Below are 24,175 nucleotides of genomic sequence, written 5' to 3' on the forward strand. Positions count from 1 at the left end.
TATTTCATCCTCACTCTGTCAGAGGATGTTTAAATAAATGAATAATACTAATGTTGTTTTGTAGCAATATTTTTCCTGATTAGACTCACAGAATATACAGTAAGTATAATGTTTAGTTAGCCTTTTCAGCGAAAAGGTGAGTTGTGTCAATTTTCTAATAGAAAGACAGAAGTTTTCGCGTGTCACAGACTAAGCTCTGTGTTTAAGGGCAGATGCATCCAGATGCAAGAGGGCATGATTCCTCATTAATTGTGACATTAAATTTCTTAGGTTATTTAGATACACACTTGACTACACTGACAAGTCCTACTAAAAGCGGAATGCCAAATAGAAAAAGGAAAAAACTTTATACAAGATCAATAGAGCTATGAGCTCAAAAGCTCATTGAGATAGTTAGAGAGCATGATGAGGTTTATGCTTTAAAGAACTAAAAGATTCATAAGTGTTTGACAGTGTTAAGTGTGGTCTTTATCTCTTTTTGCTAGGGGTAGCCCCTCTTGGTAAGTACAAGCATCTGTCTCTGTCAGGAGGCTCACTGAACCAAAACAACACAAAACTTCTGCCTTCAACAAGAAATGATAGAACACTACTATTTAGAGCCTAAAATTGAAGGCGACACTGTGCATCCATTGATATTCAAAAATCTAGATTTGCACTCCTTGTTACAATGACAAATGCTAGGTGTCTTCTGTTCTTTTGCATACACTGGAACTGGAATTCACCGTATGCAGTTTCATGTAAGTTAAGCATTTGGGCCAAGCACTGATGTCCCCTCTGTAGCCAAAGGAGAGAGAAAGACACTAGAGGACAGTTCCTTCCAATTTACATTGTCTGTGTTCACAGTGGGCTGAGGTTAAAAGCTTGTATTAGTGACTGAGCCTTTAGACAATCCCGCCTTCACTGTCATTTGTATTTTAACTGAGCAACAGGCATCCTTGCTTTGTGAGCTTTTACCTTGAGGGATTTCTTTTTTTTTATGCTTCAAAAAATGTCTATTTGGAATCAAACAAGTTTTTTGTTTGGCCAGGCTTTGTCACTTATGCAATCTCTTTCCCAAACCACACATCATTGCTTACCAGTTACTCCTAGCTTCATGCAATAAACTAGAATTTTCTAACACATTGAAGAGCGCATCAAAGGAAAATGTTACCTATAGATTGTAGCACTCACATCAGTGGAGGATCTTAGACACAAGCTGGTCGTTAAGGAAGGCTTCCATGCAGTTGACCTTGGAGTACTAACAGTGTGGGTGACTTACTGAGGTTCCTTCCAGCCCATTTTCCTCTATCTCTCTGGAATTATTAAAACACCAAAAGCATAGTTAATCCAAACAGACTGAGATATGGGAAAAAGCATCACTGCATGTGAACAGTGAGTTTTCAGTGAAAAAAAGGAAACCATGCATTTTTTTATGTCCCAATTATGTGCTGTTGATTCCCTAGTCCTTCTGAAAAGCTTCTTTCAAGATGTCAGTACCATATTATTTGACAGCCTGCTGCTTCCAAACCCCAGAATTCCCATTGAGCTGCAGTCTGCAGTTAAGATGTGAGTATTCAGAAAGGTCTGTAACTGAATTTAGATGCCTGTAACTCTTAAATTGCACAGTGCTGTCAAGTATTGATGTGTATATTTGATAGTTTTAATATTGGTATTTATGTCTCAATAAATTATACTTGCAGAAGTAAAAATGGAAAAGCCAGACTGCATTAATATCTATACTGAACATAAAACTCAAAACATAATTGATACGGGCATTAGCAGTGTAATTTCAATAATATTAAACTTGACTATGGCTTGTGATAGGATTTTCTGAATGTAGTGTACAAGTTATAAAGTGAATCAGGTAAGAAATACTTTTTGCAGAAGACCTGGTTTGAATGAATGATTGAAACCCAGGTACTGGATACTGGACGCTGATTTGAGGGGAGAAATTTAAGACCTTTGATAAACCAAAGCAAGATAAACCGCTTTGTTTTCAATATTGCGCTAAAATATTACTTGAACTTGAGGTTTGCAAATTATTCATAGAATCTTTGTGGGTTTTGCAGTGTAGCACACTTGTGTTATTTTCTCTGGAGAGAAGATAACTTCTTACTTGCCAGTCACGCTCCACAACAATTGGAGAGGGGAAACATCTCCAGAAAGTAAAAGAGTCTCTCTCAAGTATTTTAAAACTAGCACACAGTAATAGAAGATATCTGGCAAATCAACTTCAAGCTTGCTGATGCCTTAGATTATGTTTCTGAAATGGAAGGCCATCACATATCACTTTGAAGAGGGCTGTGTTTTTACAACAATAAATATTTCTTCAGCTCCAATTGATGATCTAACTTACAAACTACTGTTCACATTATATATTTGTGCTTAGTGTGGGTTAAAGGAAGTTGAGAAGCTTATAAAATGAGCTTATCTTTTGTGTTAGGGTGAGAAGTGCTTTAAATTGTTTCAACCATGAACTCCAAAGATAGTGTAGCTACCCATATGTGAAATTACATTCCATAAAACAGCAATTTCACTCAAATCCATTAATGAATTTTCTAGACTCCATGGGTTCCAGTGTGGTTTTAATTTGGGTAGAGCATCTGCAGACGAGGTGATGATTGTTATTTGAAAAACATCAATGTATAGAGGCAGACCATCCTGCTCTGTGAAGACATCTGAGGTAGAGATCTGAAACAGTTTACAGGGTTGACCCTTCTGACCCCTTGGCGAACTTTCAGGGTCGTGATGAATGAGAGACTGAGCAGCCGTGGTCCTCTTGTTTCACTGGGTGCAGGAAAAATAAGGCCAGGGAGTGTCCCTAAATTAATTATTTTTTTATATTCAGCCTATATATTCCTTTAACAATTTCATTGCTTTACCTCAGTAATCTTATAGAGTCAATACAATGAACAGCCCTTGTCCTGACTGTTTAAAGATGCTTTAAGGTTTAAGCTGTCTTTGTGGTCTTCTGTGAATTACATGCAGAAAAAGTCTATGGCTTTGGAAAAAAAATATTAAAGCTCTGATATAAATGATCGTGGAAATAAAGAGAATAAAATTTCACATTTAACCCCTTTTACTCATCTCCTGACTTGATTACAGGAGCTGGTAAACAGAAGTTGCCTTCTGTATTGCTGCATGTTCAGCATATAGAAAATATTCAGCTATCTTCTGAAATGAACAATGTATCCTGCTGGCATAGCATCATGGTAAAATTTCACTTCGCATGAGGACTATGTGTCTTAAAAAAAATTATGTACACATCCATAAATCATATTGAGAGAGTGAAGAACATGGTATTTATTAGGCTTGATGTTATTTAGGGTCTACACAAAACTTATAAATTTGTCCCTGAACTAAAAGTCCTGGACCTGTCTATAAGTGGAAAAGAGGATTTTGAGCTTGATAAGGTAGGTGCATTTTTTTTGCTTGGATGGTATGTTTATTCATCACTTGTAGATTAGACCACTCATGTTTTCCATGTATGTTTATATTCCAGAACACTTGTTGAGGATGATTCAGTCCATTTACTAGTGGAGATTTAGGCTAACATCACATAATACCAGAATGCTACAGACTGCACAAGCTAGCAGCTGACTTCTGAGTAGAGTTTAATATTGATTACACACTCATGGAACCACTCTAGAGCCAGCCAAAATAAACAGGAAGCCACCGGTTGTCTCAGAATTAGATTTAAATCCCTAACTGGTTTGTGTCTAAAGGCAGTTGATCTTTCCTATCAAATAATACGCTACTGAGGTTATCAGCATGACAAAGTTTTTTTTGAAGTAACAGACAGACAGACTTCACTAAGTGATTTACTGAGAAATGTTTCTTATTCTGGGCTGTTTTTTCTTCTACCATGAAGTCAGAGCTCAGGTCAGCTAATCTTTCCATAAATGCTGTAAACCCTTTTTTCAGAATTCAAATGTTTGTGAAGAATTTGGAGCAAGGCTGAGATGTGTTGTTGTTTGCAAGCTGTAATGAAGTCTTAGGGTCAGATCAAGCAGTGACTCTGCAGGCTAGCAGTAACTTCATAAGAGATTCATGTCCTTTAACTATAGATGTATTGAAGTATAACATTTCACCTAGACAGGTTTCTTTTGAGTGAACGCATGTCTAATGAAGTTGGGAAGAAATTCCTTGTGCAACTGCCTCTCTTTCAACTGACTGTAAAGAATGAGAACACCTAGCTCACACTCGACACCTAACTCATGCTTGATATCTTGGGTAGATTTTGCCTTTCTTTAAATTTATGTATTATTGAAATTGTTCATCATCTAGCTAATTCCTGCTCTTCTATTTGGTAATTGAAATACAATAATTAATAATCTACCAGGGGAAAAAAAGAAGTCCTTCATAAAAGTCTTATTTGGGGCTTTATCTCTGACTCTCATTTTCATCTTGTTTCTGGATATCTTAAAGGAGAGAAGTAAAACATGACGGGCAGTACTACTCTGGATCTCAGACCACCATCTGCATCCTCATCTTACTGGTGTTCCTTTCCTTTTCCCCCTTTTCATCTTCTATTACCATCACCTGCAAGATCTGATATCTTATTATCCCTTTTCTCTCCCAGTCCTAGCAGGAATGCAGCATGTGGATCAGTGCCTGAATATCTTCTTACAGATCAGCAGCCTTGTTGGCTCCTATGAGTTTGAATTTCCCAGTGGTTTAGTGCTGTGATTTTTCACATTTGTCTTTCAGGCAGTTCTTCATCTCAAGCCTAATGGGCCCAGTCAGGCTTGCAGCTAAGGACAAGCACATCAGGAGATGAGCTGTTGCCTTTGAGAGGAAGCCTTCAAGGCTTTATTCTCCAGGGCTCCAGGTGCTGGTGAGGTTCTTAAAGTCCACTGCAAACAAGCCTGAGGGTGCTGCCATATTCCTAAACACAGCTCCATGGTGCAGGAGTTGGAGGGCAGCAGTGTGACTTTTGAATACAGGAAAACAAAACAACATGACAATTGTTTTGTAACAAGCGGAAACTCACAGGCATTAACTGAGAAATAAAAAGGTCAAGAGAACAGATTTTTGTCACATGCATCTAGCTTGCTTCCTTATTCCTGTCAGTCTTTTTTTTTTCTTCTTCAAAGTCGTAATTTCTGGCAGACTCTGATCGTGTTACAATGACTTTTTTTAAAGGACATTTCCCTTCGGAACATTTTTGTGTGTAGTTTCTTTGTTTGGTGAGTAGAATATGCCTGCCAGCTAGAGAGAATCTCATTTAGTTACAAAATACACTGATTCTCTTAATGAAGTTGTGGATCTCTTCTGTAGAGAAAGGGCAGATAAGAGTGTCCTCAGCTTCTCTCTGTAGGCTGATTACGGCTAGTTTTAAAAGTGAAAAAATACCCTGAGCCGCCAAATCCTTCAGGTTTTTACCAGGTTTTATTGAAGTATATGTAACAAAAGTTTCATGAATTGACACAGCATTCCATCCTGAGAGAAGGGCGTTAGATTTTTGGGTAATTTTAGTCTTTTTTTAATCACAATTAGTGATCTACCACATTGCTGCTCTGCAAGGGTTTGCTTGAGGAACAAGAATCAAGTTGTATGACTTGAGCATATGTTTTAAATAAGATGGGTTCACTCGCTGTTTGATAATTATCAGTTGCTTGAAGCATACAAGAAAATGTAGACTTGAGCTTTCTGCTAATAGAAACTGGACAAAAAAGTTAATGTGAAACATTTCACAGAGTGAAATGCTTGTTCTCTTTTTTTTTTAATGACCTGTTTTGTAGTATTTATGCAGGATGGCTCTTCCTACAAAAACAAATCTGGCAATCACTCATAGAGGCATTTATCCTTGCTCACTTATATTAACTCAGTTCCTCTCCTTGATAGTTTTACCTTAAAAACTATATAAACTGCTTAACTGTTTCTGCTGCTCACTCTAGCCATACTGGTGACTTCTTATCCTTGTAATTCCACTCCTTCAGGTATTTGCAGAGCTAAAGGTGCTCTGGAGTGACAGAATTTCCCATCTTGCAATACCTATGTTACATATCTATCCGTTCTGTTGGAAAATCTACCCCCTTTTGGCCCTTTCAGCGTATTCTCTTTCTTACTAGGAATATAGCTGCAATGTTTTTATTCTCCTACAGGAGTGCCTATAGGGCCCAGATGAGGCTGGCAGAGTGCTGAGCTAAGCACAGAGTTTACACGGTATGTCAATCTCTGCCTTCAAAAGCTTGTGAGCTAAATAAACAGGACCAAGAGCAGAAGGAAAGAAAAGAGGTGAAATGACAGGCCGAGGTCATGCAGCAGACATTGGTGACAGCAGTGACCAGAACAGACGCTTCCTTAATTCTAGAATAGCACACTGTTGCAACAGGCACAAGGCATTTTACAGAGAGGATCCCTAGACTTTCAGGATTCAATCATTTTTTTGTTGCCTTTCCTCTGCTCTCCTTACACGTGACCAGCGGCAGCTGTGGTGCTGGCTATTGCCAAAGTAGTAAATAGAGTCTTCCATCCTCACTGAAAGGAGAGTGAATGATGTAATTTGGCTCCCTTTCACTTCTGCTGGCTGCCAAGACATTATTTCTGTATCAGTGCACATGGCCATTTGGCATCAAACAAGATTCCTCTCTTTGTGTAAGTGGAGGCAGGATGTTAATTCTTTTTGATGTACAAGTAACATATCTGAAGCGGTGTGCAGCATTGCTTTCAGAAGGCAACTGATTCTCAGTGTTCCCTAACAAAAAAGGCATGTGCACTCCTTGCATTGCATGTGAAGCAGCTGAGGAAGTAACTACATACCTCCTTTAGTGCAGCTCTGCTAACCCCAAGTCAATTTTGTTGTGTACATTTAATTTCAGTGGGATAGTGAGGCTGTTTGTTTTGCTTATTGTGGTAGTTCTACTTCAGAGTACCCCTGTGTTGATTCATTAAATGTCTTTTATTTCCACAACTTCTAAATTTAGGCAGTGTCCCCTTTAAAAGCTGGAAGAAGGATCCAGGTTCTGTCTTAACATATAAAGTCATGTGGCACTCACAAGGCCATATTTCTGCCTACTCTGCTTCATTCTTCTGACCATATGAAAATATTCTTACTCCAGTGGCTTTACATCAGATCATTAACTTTGGTTTATTGCCTGTGAAGACAGTTTTATGAATTTTCCTTCTGGATTTTCGTGAATAGGAACAATTTGGAGGAAAGGGAGGGGAAGGAAAGTGATCACCTTCTAATGCCAGTCCAGATTTATGTGTTTGCCTGACCTATCTAAGACCCGGTATTACCATGTTTCTTCCCCGAGACTTCCTGTTCTTCACATTGAATGAGGTGATGGTATCAAGAAATCTTTTTCTTTTTCTTTTTTTTTTTTTTTTTGTCTTAGGAAAATAAATGAGTACAAAATGATGGATGCCAGTGGAGATGCTAGAACAAGCAGGTAAGTGACTGTGAGTGCCTTTTGCACCTGGTGTCTGCCTCTATAAGGAAAGAGATTGTTTTCTTTTAGGTAGGACAGACCTACTGAAGTAACAGGGTCTGCAGTCTCAGGTTAATAGAAAATATGCACTATACTACCTCAATTTAAACAGGCTAAAGAGTGCCTGCATAACATATACCAAAAAAGACATGGAAATTCAGAGAGTGAGAGCACAAGCTGGTTCAGAGCCTCTCCCCAGGGCTGTTCCTTTAACCAAGACAGCACCAACAAGGCATAATTTTTTGAACTGCACAGTAATTTTCAGCTTGACAGTTCTCTTTCATTTTTATTGCATTTTCAAGTTGGCTTACGTAAGGTACCAGAGGCAGACGCACATGTCTGTTCACAGGAGTGTTGCTAATGAATGGTTGAAAGTTTTCATTGCCTTTGTGAGTTGACACAGAGGCTTGCTTTTTCCTTTGGCATTTGGCAGTCAAAGCAAGGGAGGCAGAATGGGCATGCCTGCATCTATAGAATCCAGACTTTCTAGTATAGGTTTGTTTGTTACTCCATGCTTAAGGATAAATCCAGTGAATGCTCCAGCATCCATAAGTGGCCCTGGCACTGGAGACCAGAGATAACCAAGATGGTTCCAGTTTCAGGCTATGCATGTGGATAATGCTGTTCAAAAAGTTCTGAGACTGGTGTCCAGGGGCAGCCCAGACACTAAAGCAGGTTCTTTGGGGCACGACTGCTCCATGTCCCATCCTGGCAGGATATGGGACTGCTCTTTGTCCCACTGCTCCAGCCCCACCACACAAGTGCTGTGGGAGTGATCTGCAGAGGTGCGGCTTAGCGACACAGAAAGCAACACAGCAGAGCCTCAATCTCTTCTCATGCTGCAGGAACAAATATATCCTGGCAGAAGGCTGGATCTTTCCCTTTATGCACAGAGAGAAACATAGTTTCCCAGTTCCCTCCCCAACTAACATCTATCCTGCCCCAACACTTCGCCATCTACATCAATCATTCTAGCCATTTCCTCTCTCTGTGGAAAAGGAGCAGACTTCCAAGGAAAGTCACAGAGGATCAGGTGTTTGCTTTTACTGTTGCAGGGAGAAGGAGAAGGAGAAGGTGTACTGCTGATGTAGACGTTGCCCCATCACACTTTGCTGCCACATTGAATGTTCTTTGGAACAGTCTGACCGTAGATGGGGGAAATCGGTGGTGAGTCACTGATGCCTTCAGCCACTGCTTACTTTGTGGGTGCCTAGACCTTAGCATGTGTGAGCAAGCAAAACAGCTGTAGAAAGTGTGTCCCTGATATCTATCTGCATGTGCCCAATATCTTAGCTCTAAACCCCTCCACAGTTTATAGGAAGGATTCAAAACCCCATCTTCAGAGCTGGCCATTTGGGTGTATCTTCTCTTTCAACCTATAAACAAAGTGCCACAGCTCCATGGGTGCTCTAGCTGGAGCTTTGATTCCTACATCTCTCCCATAGTCAGAGATGGTCCTAAGTACATCCATACAGCACTATAACAAATGGTAAAATTATTCTTGCATAAGGCACTGTTTCAAAGACAATTATTTTATCAGCCAGTGCATTTCAATGGGATTTATTTCTCCTCTCCTGCTATTCATTTACTTCTTTTCATTGCAATAAAACTCTGAACGGGGATGGGAGGGGGGTGGGTGGGTGGGGGATCTGGATGTCAGTTCAAGATGTTGTAGTAAATAATTCACAGTAATATAAGGAGAAATTGCTTTTTGTTGGCTGAAGCTCATACAGAACATTGCATGCAGCTCAGTCCTGATAAACCTGGTCGTCTCTGGATACATAAATTTAGAGTCTGCCTTCTTTTTTAATCCCTGGGCTGATTTCATACAGGTTATATTAAGACTAGTGCCAGGTACCAACACAAGGGAGGAGTAATATATGGTACAGCTGGCTAAGGTAACACAAGACAGTTATGTCTTTAATCTCAGACCCTTTTCTCCTTCACCGCTTTTGTCACTGAGAAAAAGAAAACAGAGAGGTGAAATGTGAAACTTTCCACTTGCCTTCATCTGTTAACCAATTTATGTTTTTTATGGCAGAGGAAATGGGAGGGTAAAGAAGGTGAAGGTAGGAGTATGTTTTAATCTACAGAAGATCTAGGTCAGCGAATAAATGCAATCAGTCTTAGAGTTATTGTGATCTATGTCAGTCATGTTAACCTGTTGAATCAGTGACCTGTGGCTCCCACCTTGAGTGTGGCTGGAAATATTAGTTTTAACAGTGCTCAGGACAGCAGATGCAGCATAGCTTTCCTGGTGCTGCTAACAGTGACTGAAAACTATCTGGATTATGGAAACTAAACCAAATGAAACAAATGGAAAACAGCAACCCCTGTCTCCACAGCTGTTTGACAGAACATTAATTCAGATATCATTCAAAACATTAATCCAGATATCATTTGAAACATTAATCTTTGCTTAGTTTCCAAATCTGAGCTGTAGCACACAGGCTAAAGTTACTGCACTTAGTATCATAGTGTGCTTTTTAAAGTTGCTTTTAATCTTTCTGATCCATGACAGTGTAAAAGATCGGGGTCTGACAGAGCTGGCAACTCTGCAATGGGTAATCTGGTTTATAAGAGCATTGTTTGGATTACCAAGTGGGTCATGGAGATAAAGATACTGGTAAAGAGGGGTTCAGGCTATTAATTACATTTATTATAACAGTCTGCTGAATAGAATGTTTGCACACTTATGAGAGAAGGACGAGTGAGAAAGAATCTCACTGCTTCTATTTCATGCTTCTTAAACGGTAGGGCACAAATTTTCATGCAGCACCACATGTATTTTGTGTTTATTACTGTTTGGATAGCTAGCTTTGCAAAGTAGGGCTCACGAATGTAAGTGATTTGAAAATAATGACTCTGACATTATATGACCTTTAGGTACGTTGGCAGCCACATGCCATTTTATGAATAAGAGAATATTTTTTTTGGCCGTGAGAGTCTGTTGATGGAAGAGGTTTAAATGTAATAAAGCCAGAGTTACAGTCAAACAAACTGACAGTCCTTGTTGTGGAACTCACTGTAGGTGACATGAGATTATTTCTGTGCATGATAATGTATTTGCTTTTAAATGCCGTCACTAGTTTGATAATTATAGAATTCTTCATATTGTGCCTGGCAGGGAGTCAAGGCTGAATCTTACCAGTCTGTGAAAGTGTGAGATAGAAAAGTATGCTGTAAATTGGAAGAGTTTAGTCAGAGTTTGTGCATGCAGCTGCTAAATGTATATTTAAGATGTTACAGGAGAGAGTGTTTAGTCTTTTCTCTTCAGAGTCAGCACAATGCCTGATGATGCTTTATTAGCATCCAGCGTATTGGCAGGAAGGCTCTTTAGAACTCTTTGTTGCAAGCGATCCATAAACGACCACCACCCAAAGCCTATCTTTTCCCAGTTCAGTTAGGTACGTGGCAATTGATTAAATTCCTTGAATCCAGCTTTTACTGCTGGCATTTTTAGATGCAGAGTAAGGTTTGAAACTCCTTTCATTTAACTTTCAAATCATAGAGAAATACAGTACAGGAGGACAGAGCATCTGGAGCAGCATGAAGATATTTAGTATATGCAGCAGGCAAAAGACAGAAAACAGGAGGGGCTCTGCTGGTCTTGTTCTACCGCTAAATTCCTCAATCAACCTATTCTGAACAAAATAATGGGTGGAAATTTTAAGAACACCAAGACCTAGGGAATGAAAAACTAAATAGAAGAACACAAGAGGTCATAACTACGTTTTATGTACTGACAACACTAAAAACCATAGTTGCAACTGCCCAGATACAATCGATGTCAGCAGCAGAGTTCCCTTTGCTGATTGCAAATACTAGTGTCCTTGCGGCCATGTGCCACACTCTCCATGCAAAGTGGCTGAAGTCTCATGAATTTTGCCGGTGAAGAGTAGGATTTTTAAAGTGCCTTAGTGGTTTAAACATACCAGTGTTGACTCACTGTAGGATATTTGCTTTTAAGTGGGTGAAAGGTAAACTAATAAAAAATGGAAGCTGGTTTTGGGGTGGCCAAGCTGTCTGTAAACCCTCAGATAAATACAATGGATGGTTTCAGTACGAAAAAAGAGGGGGATTCTCTTGAGGATATAAATATGTTCTATCTGGCCTTTTCAAACACAGGATTTTTATATTTCATTTCAAAATTACTTTGCTGCTGTTGTTGTTTAAAAATTGCCCTGATTATTTGAAGGGGCTTTAAACTCTAATCACAACACAGCATTTCCTTTTGTATCTAATAAAGCATTTTCACACTAATCCAAAATTTTCTTTCTTATTGCCCACCCAGAGTATCTCAGTTTGTGAATTATACCAAAAACACATTATTCATGCGACCCTTTTCAAAATCCCATGTATGATCATCCAAAGACCCTTGAAAAGGCAGAAAGCACTGAGGGTACACTGAAGAGCTGTATCCCTACTTTAGTGAAGAGAACACAGTCATATTATGGAAGTCCAGATGCCTATGTCTAAGTCATTGGCTGCTGGGACAGCAAATGACAGGAAGAGATGACAGCTTACCTGAGCTTTCTCTAGAGTTGTTGAGAACCAGCAATGATTTCTCAGCAGCAAAAGCAACAGACCAAGAGAAGTCAAGAGCCAAAGCCTCAGAGGAAAAAGAACAAGAAAATGACAGAGTAAAAAATTCCTCACTCAGGAAGCAGAAGGGGAAGAGGCACAATAAGAGCAAGAGGCAGAACAGGCTTTTGTCACCATGTGCCAGTGCAGGAAGCTTAAAATATGAATGACAGGTAGCTTAGCGCTTGTGTCTGTAGCATATCGTGTCACATGTTGGCAAATCTGGCCAGCTGTGATGGAAAATCTGCCTGATTAATAAAGATCAGTTCCTTGAAATAATATTTTTTTGCGAGCTGGGATCTTTTATGCTGCCTGGACAGGGTTGGAGTTTTAGTCAGACCCACGTCACAGAAAATGTTTTGGGAAGTTAAGAACACAGAATACAACATACATACAAGAATACCGTATTGTATTTCTGCACTTAGAAGAACATTCATTTATTTATACCACTATGTTAATAGGCTGCTCACTGATAGAGAGAACATGACTACTGTGTACTGTGTCCATTTACAAGTTACAAGTCCTAGTTACAAGTTAAAAATTCTTCTCTTAGGAAGATCCTTCTGTTTTGTGCAGGTGTGTGTGGAATTCTGAGCATTTCAGTGACTCTACATATTCTTATTTTAGCCAGAGAGGTCTGAAGCAAAATTTCTAAATTAAAAAAAAGCTTAAACATGATATGATTTTCCAGAGCTCTGAATTCTAGATATATGCAAATTACTTTTTTTTTCAATACTTTGGCAAGTGTAAAACTTACCATCTCCAGCTGACAATATTTTTAGCAAATATGTATATATAGGGTTTTTTTTTGCTAGGCTGAAAATGAAATCAGCAGTTTCGAAGTTAAAACCTGTTAAAAAGCTCCAATGAAAATATGGTTTTCTTTCAAATCAGAAGCTGTTTTTAACATGAATATTAAAATATTTTGTTTTAAAATATTAAAATAGAATATTTGGACATTTTATTGAAATTGAGATATTCCTCATGAGTAAGCATTTCAGTGTCACAGAATTAGCATATTTAACTGAAATAAAATTTCATTAAGAAGTATTAGTTTTGCCTATATGTTTATTAAAGCAAGCTAATTATTTATGCACATAAATATGGAATTTGCAATATAACATCAGTTTATGGGTTTATAGTGATTTCTTTTAGAATGAAAGGGAAAACCAGTGGTGCACTGTTGTTTCATATGAAAACAGCAAGAATGAAGTCAATAGGAATGCCAGACAAGGGAATACAGCAGAGTGAAGACACTGTAAGGTTTTAGTTACACTAAGTTTGCTTACTAGCATCATCGCAATTACATCAGTAATTTATTGGACTAGTTCAGCCTAGATGGTTCAGCTTTCCTCAAACAAAACAGCTGTTGATCTGACCATGTGCTGATTCTCTCTCTTGATTCTCTTATTCTTATTATCCATAGTCCCATAATACTTACTTAGCTTTGCAGGGAGTTTTATTTTCATAGATCAGTTGCATTCACAAAGCAAAATTTAAAAAAAAACAGATACATTTTCCCCAGCAGTTCTCCCACTTCCACCTTTTTTGTTTTTTTTTTTAATTGATAAATGTCTTCTAAATTGTTAAATCAGGAGTATGTATAAACTGCCAGCTGTCTCTGCTGGCAGAATGTCAGAGCTGAGTTGTTTACACCAAGGACTTTGAACAATTATCACCATCAAATAAGATGGCCTATGAGTAACCAAAGCCTTGTTTCAAAGCCTTTCGTGACTGATGGTTGGATTCTCTGGTGTCTAATTTGTCATAAGATCTGACTGAAGATTTTCACTACAGCTGCAGAACAGCTACAGATTTTTCCCATACCATCTGCTCCTTCTAGCTGTCTTCCTCTGTTTCTCTCAGTCTCTGACGTGTAACAAGTTTCTCTAACATGGACTCGTGTTAAACTAATATTTCCATGGCAGCACTATGAGATCTTGACCCTTCACCAGCATTCCTTTCTTCACAGTTCTAGAAGATCAGGTTTATTACAAACCTTATTACCTCTGTCAAATTTGGTTGAAATCAGCCAAGATTTAAATGAAAAGATTTTGGCATAAGAAATAACCTGAATGGCATACACATTCTTAAAGACACTCACTTTCAAGCAGCACAAAATAAGGCTAACACATCTCAGAGGTACCACATTCCATATAATTCAACACTTCTGGATCTACAGAACATCTGCATGAACACTGGCAAATTTTAGGTTTCTTATGTTCTAGGGGTTATTATAAGCTCATTGTGATGCAGCCAAGCATTAAAATCAATGAAAGTCAATGAATATGTGATGAACTCACTGATAAAACACATTTGAAAATTCCCACCTCAAAAATGCATTAAGAAATTAAACAGCAAATTAGAAGAGTGAAGATATTCTCATGCAATAATATGTGATTAAACGACAGAAAATAAATCTGAGTATGAATTCCCAGTTACCACAGTGCAGAAAATGCTGTAAGGGGCTACCACCAAGCTGGAACATTTCCTCTCCGATGTATTAATGAATGATCTGGAAAGGAGAGCAAAGAAGAAATGTGAAAACTTTGCTGAGGACTAATAAAATCTAAAATTGTCTGTGAAGACTTGCAGGAGAATGGCTTGACACTGAGTGATGGGCAATAAAGCAGTAGGTGAAATTATCTTTCTATCAGCTGAAAACCTGATATACGTGTAGAAAAACAATCCTGCCTATACATAGAGAGTGGCAAGTCCCACATCAGATACTACCATGCAAGGAATTAGATGTTCAGATTGGTGTAGGTTGCTCTGTGAAAATAACTCACTGTTCAGGGGCAGTCAGACAGAGAGCTAGAAGTTAGCAAAGAGAGAAAAGCCAGCAAGAACAAAGAGAAAAAAACCTAAACCAAACACAAAAGGAAAGGAAAACATGTCTTTAAGTCAGCACATAAAGCAGTGATGCACCTAAATTTTACAGTTCCAATCTTCTCTAGAACCAAAATGGAAACTAAATGGAACAGTTATCTTCAATGAAGAAAAAGAATGAGCTACGAATGATTTTTGAAACCATAGGTGATGCTGAAAAGAGCAAAATTATTTTTTATACCATGCAAGTAATGGCTTTCAAATGAAACTGTCAAACCAAGGTTTTAAAAGAAATAACAGGCAGTTCTCCACACAGTGCATAATTAAACAACAGAGCTTATTGCCACAGGGTGTTGCAGAAGCCAAGAGTATAAATTCGTTAACAAAGCAATTAGACAAGTTCACAAATGAAAACTCCATCCATGGTTACTAAACAACAAGATGCCAATTCACTTCAGGCATAGAATGTCCCTGTTTCATATTTGCTCTGTTCCAATGTTTTGTTCTCAAGTTACTACTACCGTTTGACGTCAGACGCAGGATTCATGGATAGATGGACTTCTGGTTTGGCCTAATATAACCTGCCTTATGGTCTTAGTTGTGATACAGAGAAACAGGAGGTGAGATGATCAAGATTACTTATGGAATGGCCATCGGAATTGGAATTAGAGTTCAGAACCTTTTCTTTCCTTGAACCATTGACATGCTGCTGGGGGAAACCTCTTCCTTGTTGCTATATTTTACTGTTTTTCAAGATCCACTTTCATTCTTTATAGATTGCAGATTGTGTTAAGTACCTCCAGGAGAGTCTGAGGGTATTTGAAAAGGAGCCTGGCCTTTGAGAAATACATATGGTTATAAACAGATCAAACAGAATATACCACAACCTTGTGCATCAGTACTGAATTTTGGTTGAAATCTCAGGAGGAAATCATCTGGTGCAACAAGGAAAGAACTGCTCCTAGTCCTAAAAATCCTAAGTTTTTTAATTCCTCCTAATCCTCTATGGAATTAATTGGAAAATATACAGTTATGGAAATATTTTTGGAACTATGGAAACAATTTTCTTGACATCAGCTTGCCTAAGAACTAAAATGGATTTGAATGTTTCAAGAGTTTCAAAGACTGAGATAATGAATGACATTTTTCCAGAAAATGATGATAACATTAATTCTGTAAGGGGCTTCAAATGAGAAGGTATCTGCAAGAGCAGTAGCAAAGAAACTTGCTGAAAATAAGCTGTTCTCTAATAACGAAAATAAAAGGCACTGGAGGTTCAGACCAAAGCTATAAATCAATTAATTTGTGATTCAAATGCAGATCTTAGTCAATTGGAATGGACCTATGTACACAAAAACTGAATGTGGCATCTGGAGTCCACTGTAGGCACTTTAAAATTTAATTATAGCCTAAATACCTTTTTTTCATTGGGAAATAAAAATGTCCTTAGAATGTCAAGCCTCCTTGCTGGTTTTTTTTTTTTTTTCTAGTGCCAGGGGATACTGTGACAATAGGGAAGAGAAGACAGTTACTATACGTTAATTATTTTATATTCAATTACAACCAAATTGGTGCATACAGTGTAAATCAGGAAAAAATTTTAAAGAAAATATAAGAGTCAAACAAAACCTATTTGGAGAGGGGTTATTCCATTAAAGGGCCAAAGAACAGCCTAATGCAAGACACTACAGAACTTCACCTGCTTTTTATTTCCTAAGGTGCTGCAATTGGCCTCTTCAGAAGGAAGAAAACCAACCATCTCAACACAGTTGAGGAGCTGAGAGGCAGAATGGGAGGAAGCAGCAGGCAGGATTTGTGGGAAACATACTGGAGACTCCATGGGCACAGATTTCTTCTGAGTCACTTAGGCATGATTTGGGATCGATTTTTAAATGTAAGCAGAGTAAATGGGTACTGAGTAATTTGAGAAATCAGGCATTGGAACTGCTACCCTTACATGAAGTGCATTGGTTAGGCTTTTCAGTGTCAGATATCTTCACTGTGATGAACTCACATGAAAGCAAAGATGTCTGAGACAAAGCCATATACATGAGTGAAGGAGCCAAGGGACAATCCCAAATTTGTGGGACTGAATTAGACCATTCTCCATGGACCAAATAATATCTTACCACACGAGTACAGATTATACCTTAGTATACATATGCACTGGAGTGGGAGAATGAACCTAAGCATTTCTTACCATTTTAGGGTGAATGTTGTGATATTACCAGTGCTCTTTTTAAGGACATTTTTATGTGTAGGTTGGATATGCAGAGCAAGAACTAGACAGTTGCCTCTAAGTTATACACAGCATGTGGAGCGTTCAGGATGATTCCTATAAGCACAATTTTAAGATCAGGCTGTCATCTTATATGGATTTGTTTTAGGATTACAATAAACATCAGGAAAAAGATATCAGAGACAGAAGAACGGGAGTACCTTGTGCACATCTGTAGGAATGCTCTGAGATTGTGTTTTGCAAGGATCCTGTCTACGCAAGAAGTCATCTTGTGTCCATCTGTGTTATTAAAAGACAGACAGGCTTAGACCTTCAGCTATGTGTCACAAATATGGTGAGACTGTAGAGTGAGCATAGACTGCAAAGGGGATATATTGCAGGAACTCAAAGCTGATTTAGCACTTTCTGTCCTGCTGACTACTTTCGTAGCACTACTGAATGAAAGAGTCATGGCTAGGGCATTCGTGTCCTCTAGAGACCTCTGTCTCTGATGGCAGCAGGCACAGGTTTCTCTAATTTCTGCTAAAGGACTGGGCTGTCACACAGAGAGCTGAGGTCAGGCTTTCATCTTTTGGGGCTTGGCTCTCTGCTGATGCTCAGCTGCAGCTAGGAATCTGGGTCACGGTGTCTTGCTCAGGATGCAGTCCAGGACTGTGCTTATTGAAGTTAATCTCTGTGTATGATTGCGTCTGCAAATCATGTCAAAAGTTCATTTCTAATAATAGCCTGACTCCACCAGATGTTACCAGGAATTAATCAGCTCCAAAAGTGTGTGGTTGTGACTTGGATTCTTTAAGTATAAATGAGATGATGTGTGATGGTATCTGGTTTAGACCAGGAAGTGAGGAAATATGGAGCAATGGCCCATATCTACACCATAAAAATCAGATATGGAATACAACCCATCAAATCATCTTATCCCTAGTATCCACCTTTAAAAGACTGTCTGCTGAAGTACGCTGCCTTTAGTTTTGTCCAGTCCTTGCTTTAATTTTTATTTAGTGTGATTTTTTTTAATCCACATTAATTCCAATCACTCACCTTCACCACCTGTATCTCTGACAATGGATTACAAGCATCATCAGTTCTAAAACAAAAGCAGTCAATGAGATCGTCTAAGAAAAAATAAATTAATTTAGGTTTCTTACTGTCCTAAAAGTTGCCCCCCAGCAACATCTCCGTTCTCCAAAACATTCTAGCAGTCATTGATTTTGCAATACACCTCAGAGCACAGCAATTTTCTGCTATCTGTTGTAGATGCCAAAGTCAATGCATGACCTACATTGGCAAACTCCCTCCTTTTTAAACCAGCCTCAGAAGTTTCCATTGAACTGGGCTTTGACAATACATACTTGAGGAGCTCTTCTTGCTCCCATGGGAGAAAACACACAGTGACCCAGCAGTCTGCAACTGCAGAAGACTGGGTCACAGAAGACCTCAATTAAATTGGGACCAACATCTACGGCAGCCAGAGGCTCAAATAAACTGAATGAACTTCATGGCAGTCCTGACTGCTCCATGTCAGCTCTTTAGGGCTTCCCTCACCTGCCCACAGCCCAGGATCCCATGCCAGCTCCTTCAGCCATGGTGAAGCAGGGCCAGTTTCTAACTGCCCACAGCCCTGTCCTGCCTGGCCACTGTCCTGCTGAGCCAGGCCCGCGCATGAGTCCATGTGCCAGCCCAGCCTTGGCCTGGCCCTGACTCAGGGAGAGACCAGATGCCCAGTGCCGGGGCTTCCTAAGTGACCCCGGCTGCTCCTGGTAGGGGGGTGCGGGGGGGTCTGTCCTGCTGCCCCTGCCACAGAGATCCTCCAACACTCCCCGCTCCCTGGAGCTACCAGCGTGGCTGCAGCCTGATAATATTTGGAAGTGGTATAGCTGTAGGAAGATGGCAGAGCCAAGAGGAGCTCTCAGATGAATGCCAGTCCTGTGCTCTAGTGACTAGGCAGCTGTGCCAGCCCCTGCTATAAGGAGATTTAGGTTTCACTACATGCCAAGAGCCCCAGGAGAGGCACGTCAACTTCTAAATGTGTCTGTAATTCCCTTCCTGCCATTATTATTTTCCTGCTAGTCCTTGGCAGGGGATTGTGAGCATTGCCCCGAGCTTCCTTTGTGCAGCAGGGGCTTGGCATGTACCTCCATGGGGCAGAGCCACCCATCCTGGGCCACCCTGAGCCCTGCACCCCCCTGCCTACCATGGCACCTTGCTGCTGAGTGGGGAAGAGCCGGATGGGGTGCAGTCCTGGAGGGGTGCTGCGATCTGGCAGGATGGATGGCAGGTCTGTTCCCTCAGAGTCTGACCTCAGATAAATCCTCATCAGGAATGCACAGCCAGGCTCCTCCTTTGCCAGGGTATAATACATTACATTCTTAACGGAGGAAAAAAAGTTAATTACTTTCCAGATGCATTAGGGGAGTAGCTGTGAGTGCTTTCCCGTTCATCTTTTATTTATTATATATTACCTAACTGTTTAAAAATTTATTGTTTTGATGCCTATAATTGTCTGGGTTACAACAGACCACGCTTACTGTATGTTTTATTTTCAGAGCCCCTACCATATACTTTGCAAGACAGGAAACTGGGTGCCTGAATGTCATTTTGAGAGCAAGAAAAATGCTTCCCTCTGCCCAGAGAACATTTAGGGCCAGACTCACTCCTTGAAGACTTCATTTCTGTATTGCTGTGTTATGAATTTCTGGCCAGAGCACTTAAGGGCACTGATTTGCAAAGCCAGAGTAATCATTATTCTCCTGTTAACAGGCAAAATGTCACATAAACAAATCTACTAAATATCTGCATGTAGTGGTCCAGGCAGCTACTCACTCCATGCGCATACTGGCATTTTTCTCTACTGTTGATAAAAACATACCTTCCATCCTATTCTAATATTATAATTATTTCTTATAATTCACTTGAAATTATATCACCTGGAGTCAGATTCTTTTTTCCTTGAGTCTATCAGTATCCTTTAATCCATAAGATAATTTATGTCCCATTGCAAAGAGGAGGAAAGTCTTTATGTGGATTTTGGGTGCATCCCTAAAAAAAGACCAGCCAAACAAAACATCAAACAAAAACATGACCCGCTAACATAATCTCATTTGTACTGTTTGTAGTTTCTTTCCACATCTCAGTTTAAGCGCATTTATAACACTGATATATTCTTTTTTACTTTATTAATTTCCCCAGTTCTTCATTTTCATGCCTTTTAGTAGCACAGCTCTTGCTGAAAGTCTCACAATATGCCCAAATAGAAAAAATGGTTCCTTAAAATAAAATCTGCTTCATCACCATCTTGTCATCCAGTCTACAAGACAGTGTTTCCACTGACTTCTCTAAGCTGTGGATAAGGCCCCATATGTCTTAATTACAGAGCTTAGCATAAGCTCTTAATGCAGAGTGCAGATTTGTTATTGCATTGTGCTATTCTGTGCACTGTTATTTGTAGGAGGCTGATGCCTGTAAAACAGTCTTGGCGAGGGCATCACTGGCCTTGTAGCAACAGACGATCCTGTCCCAAAGATCTTGGAAGCTATGCAGGGAAGATGGACAGAATATGGTGGTGGTAGGACACACCTGGATGAGAAAAGGACCTTGCTCAGTGTTGTATTGGAGATTTGCAATAGAGGTACTATGCTTTGTAAAACCAGCTCACAAGCCAATATTATGAGATCACTCCATTCTGAAAAAAACTGTGGTTTAGTCCTCTCCCAGTTTCATTGGAACCTAAATGCAGGGCATTTGTTATTCCCACCTCCCTAGGGAGAAGGGAAAGAGACTTGTGGGTTGGAAACTAAAACTAAACCAGTTTTAATTAAACAATAATAATAATAAAAAGGAAACCAACAATATTGATAAAAAGATAATAAAATATTTATAAATATCCAAAACGGAACTGCTGATGACAGTATGTTACCGCTGACACTGCAGGGCAGGAATGGGGAAGTGTCCCAGGCTGTTGTCAGCAGCAGATGGGAGCTGGATTCAGGAACTGAATTCAGGAATGTATGGATTGGGATCAAGGATGGAAGGATGGATGAGGTTCTCGTTGGACACCAGCCATTGAAAGATGGCTTGTGATCCCTCAGCTTTATAGTGAGTATGACGTATATACCATGGAACCGTTCGTTGGTCAGTTTTGGGTCACCTGTACGGTTCGCTCCTCCCTGCAGGTGCAACCCATTTTCACCCTTTTGGCTTTGGCATTCCACAGACTCAAGGATGGCCATAGTTTCTATAGGAATAAGTATATACAATGGCCTTTATGCATACCAGTGCCTTATTACTTTGGTGATAAATATACATAGTAAGTACTATCACTTCCAGAGACAGACACTTTTGGAAAAACATGTCGTTACCTTTCAGAAAATAAAGTTACTTAGAAGATGCTGAAAAGTTAGAAAATTGATTCTGCTTTAGCTCAAACCAAAATAGAAAGTAAGGTGAGTCTTCGCTGAAATGCTGTGACCATGTAGACTCCTTTCCGAGTATCTTTTCTGAACACTTTCTTTTTGCAAACATCTGCCAAGTTTGATGCAGGTTGCTGAATCTTGTCTTTAACCATTCTATCAGTGTTGCATCATTTAGCTATCACTTGCTGGCTGGCCAGGACCAAAGAAGGTAATTGCTTCATATTTCATCTTCAGGATGATTTCATGTTGGTCCTCTGTGTAGCTCATGTACAAAGTGTCTTTTAAACACAGTGCCAATGACAGTGGAGAGATTTTTTGAACCCGGAGGTCCCTGCTGCTTCTGGTCAGCTGGGAACTCCAACATTCAGCCTGCCAACATTCCCCAAATACATTTAGTTATTTCAATGCCAGTATGCACTTACTGGGCACTAACAGGAATTTGAATTCTTCCTGACATTCCAGATAAGGCTTCGTTACCCTTAAGGTCACAGCGACTGTGGTACAGCTGTCTTTTTTAAAAACTAACTTTTTGTGAGTGCAGGTTGCTGGTTTGTCACAGAATTCACGACCACCTGAAGTATTTTCTCTCTTATTCTCAATTTTTGACCAGTGTTCATGATTCATGCTTTAATCAGTGTTAACATTCTCAGAGTCACTAGGCACATGTATTCCCCCATAGTTTCAAAGAGCAGCAACTTCAGCAGAGGAATCAACCACTGCTGACTTCTCTTGATCTTTTCCCCAGGAGGCCCTGGAATGTGGAAGCATTTCTCAGGGCTAAGTCTCCATTTCTCAGCAGTCTATTCAGAAAGCCTGAACCAGATGGTTCGCAATAATAATGTTAGTGGTTTCAGTAAGTAAGACTTTATTAGCTCAGGTAACCTGAAGCTGCCTTAGGCAGCATCTCATATCATAGTCCCTCATGGCCTACTGTCAGGGGGCAGTTACAAAATCTAAACAGGCTCTATTCTGTTTCGTTCTCTGGGGGTATGAACCTATGGAGTCCGCTAGCCTGACTTTACTTCCAATGCAAACAGAAGAAGCAGGGCTGCTCAACCGAAAAAGGACCAACATCGCTTATCTATCCCTAAGACCATTTCTTCATTCCAGGCCATCCCAGACCAGGACTCTAAATGGGTCTTCCTAAATGCCCTCCAATTTTCCTATATCTAAGTGAGATAGTAGATATTCTCTACCTCCCTGACCATTTGCACCCTTCTGGCAGAATGCCTTTTTCTTAGGAGGGTTCATAGCATTCAGTCAGTTTCTTTCAAAGAGAGAAGACAGATGCTCTGCCCAGGTCTTTAAAGGTACTTGTCATAAGAGTGTTGTAGAAGTCATCAAATACCATTAAAAGTTGATATTCCAGTTTTATTCCTGACACCTACACCTCATTTATTTCCAGTTCCTCAAGCACTTGTGTCCACTTCCCATCAGATAGTAAGGACCCTTTGCCCTGAAGCTGATGTCTTTAGATTTCCACACGGATTTGGTTCTCCTTTCTTATGCTTCTGGGTTTGGGGGAATATTTTTATTTACTAGGAAATGCAACATTTGTGACAGTCCAAGACCTGCTGTGCTACCTGTTCACTCGGTTCTTAGGTACTGCTTTGTTTACCTGTGTCTCACCTGTCCTCATTGGCTGTGGGTCTTAAGGCAGCACGTTGCAAACACCACATGCTGCGTAACAGTTTGAAATCACTCTGGGTTTATAAAACTAAATACCTCTTTTGCAAGTAAGCTATTTACAAAGATGCTGCAACTGCAGACTACCCAGTGAAAGCCTCTTCCACATCTCTCCTGTTTTCCACCTTTCAGCTATGTGGCAAAGACAGAAATCCCAAGTATTAGTGCAGAGCTCTGTGAGACATTATGCACTCCAGCAAATCTCAGCTCAAGAACAACGTTCATCTACTGAGACTATATCCTTTTTTACTATTCTTTTTTTTCTCCTCCTAATTCTGAAATTATAGCTATTAAAAAATGTTTACAAGAGTTTATTGCTTGTGATCTTTTTTTCCTGGAATGCGAAGCAGTTAAAACCAGTAGTTTAGGATGCCCTCTGGAAATATCATATAAGTTTTCTAGGAAGTGTTACGATAACTTGTGGTCCCACATTGCCTGGTTTTCATTAACTAATACTAATGGCTTGTTACTGTGCTGACTCACGCTAAGAGAAAATGCAGTATTTAACTAATGCTACAATAACATCTCACTGTAGTGTTATAAAGAACTTACTGAACTAGATGCTAGCACAGTTTATGCAAATGTAATCTGTTCCAGATAGGCACACCCTGTGTCTCAGCTGCCTCTTCCCTCAAAAAAATCTGGTTCATCTCCCGTGAGAACTGACCCCGGCACTAGGACTTCTTGGTCATGTAATTCCCCTGTTATATTAAGGTCAGTAATGATGGCACCACATTATTCTCTAGCAAAATAGTTACTTTGAAAATCATGAGCTGATATATGTTCCTGGAACACTGAAGGATCTCTCGGAGATATTTTATTAGCTTAAACAGATGTGATGAATGTAGTATAAAAATTTCCCTATCACTTCCACAAGTCCAGGGAAGATGCAGAGCATTCACAATAAAAGGGGCTTCTACAAACTCTGTCTGAGTCCCAGCATTGAAAACTGTGCTGAGCCATATCTTTACCAGAGAGGTTTGCTGGCTGTGTAAAACCATCACAGTAGT

The 24,175-nt window shown here is 39.7% G+C and overlaps 1 long non-coding RNA gene across 1 annotated transcript in view; it reads right to left on the reverse strand.

The window, feature by feature from the left end:
• LOC128853875 (uncharacterized) overlaps positions 1-12,069 on the reverse strand; it is an 82,906-nt gene extending 70,837 nt beyond the window's left edge. Inside the window, exons 1-2 of the long non-coding RNA XR_008452686.1 lie at positions 11,943-12,069; positions 1,171-1,292 (exon numbers count right to left, since the gene is read on the reverse strand). This is a non-coding gene — a long non-coding RNA (uncharacterized LOC128853875). The remainder of the gene's footprint in view (positions 1-1,170; positions 1,293-11,942) is intronic.
• Positions 12,070-24,175: the final 12,106 nt, after the last annotated feature.

Source organism: Cuculus canorus, chromosome 1 (assembly GCF_017976375.1).
Source record: "Cuculus canorus isolate bCucCan1 chromosome 1, bCucCan1.pri, whole genome shotgun sequence".
NCBI classification, from domain to species: domain Eukaryota; kingdom Metazoa; phylum Chordata; class Aves; order Cuculiformes; family Cuculidae; genus Cuculus; species Cuculus canorus.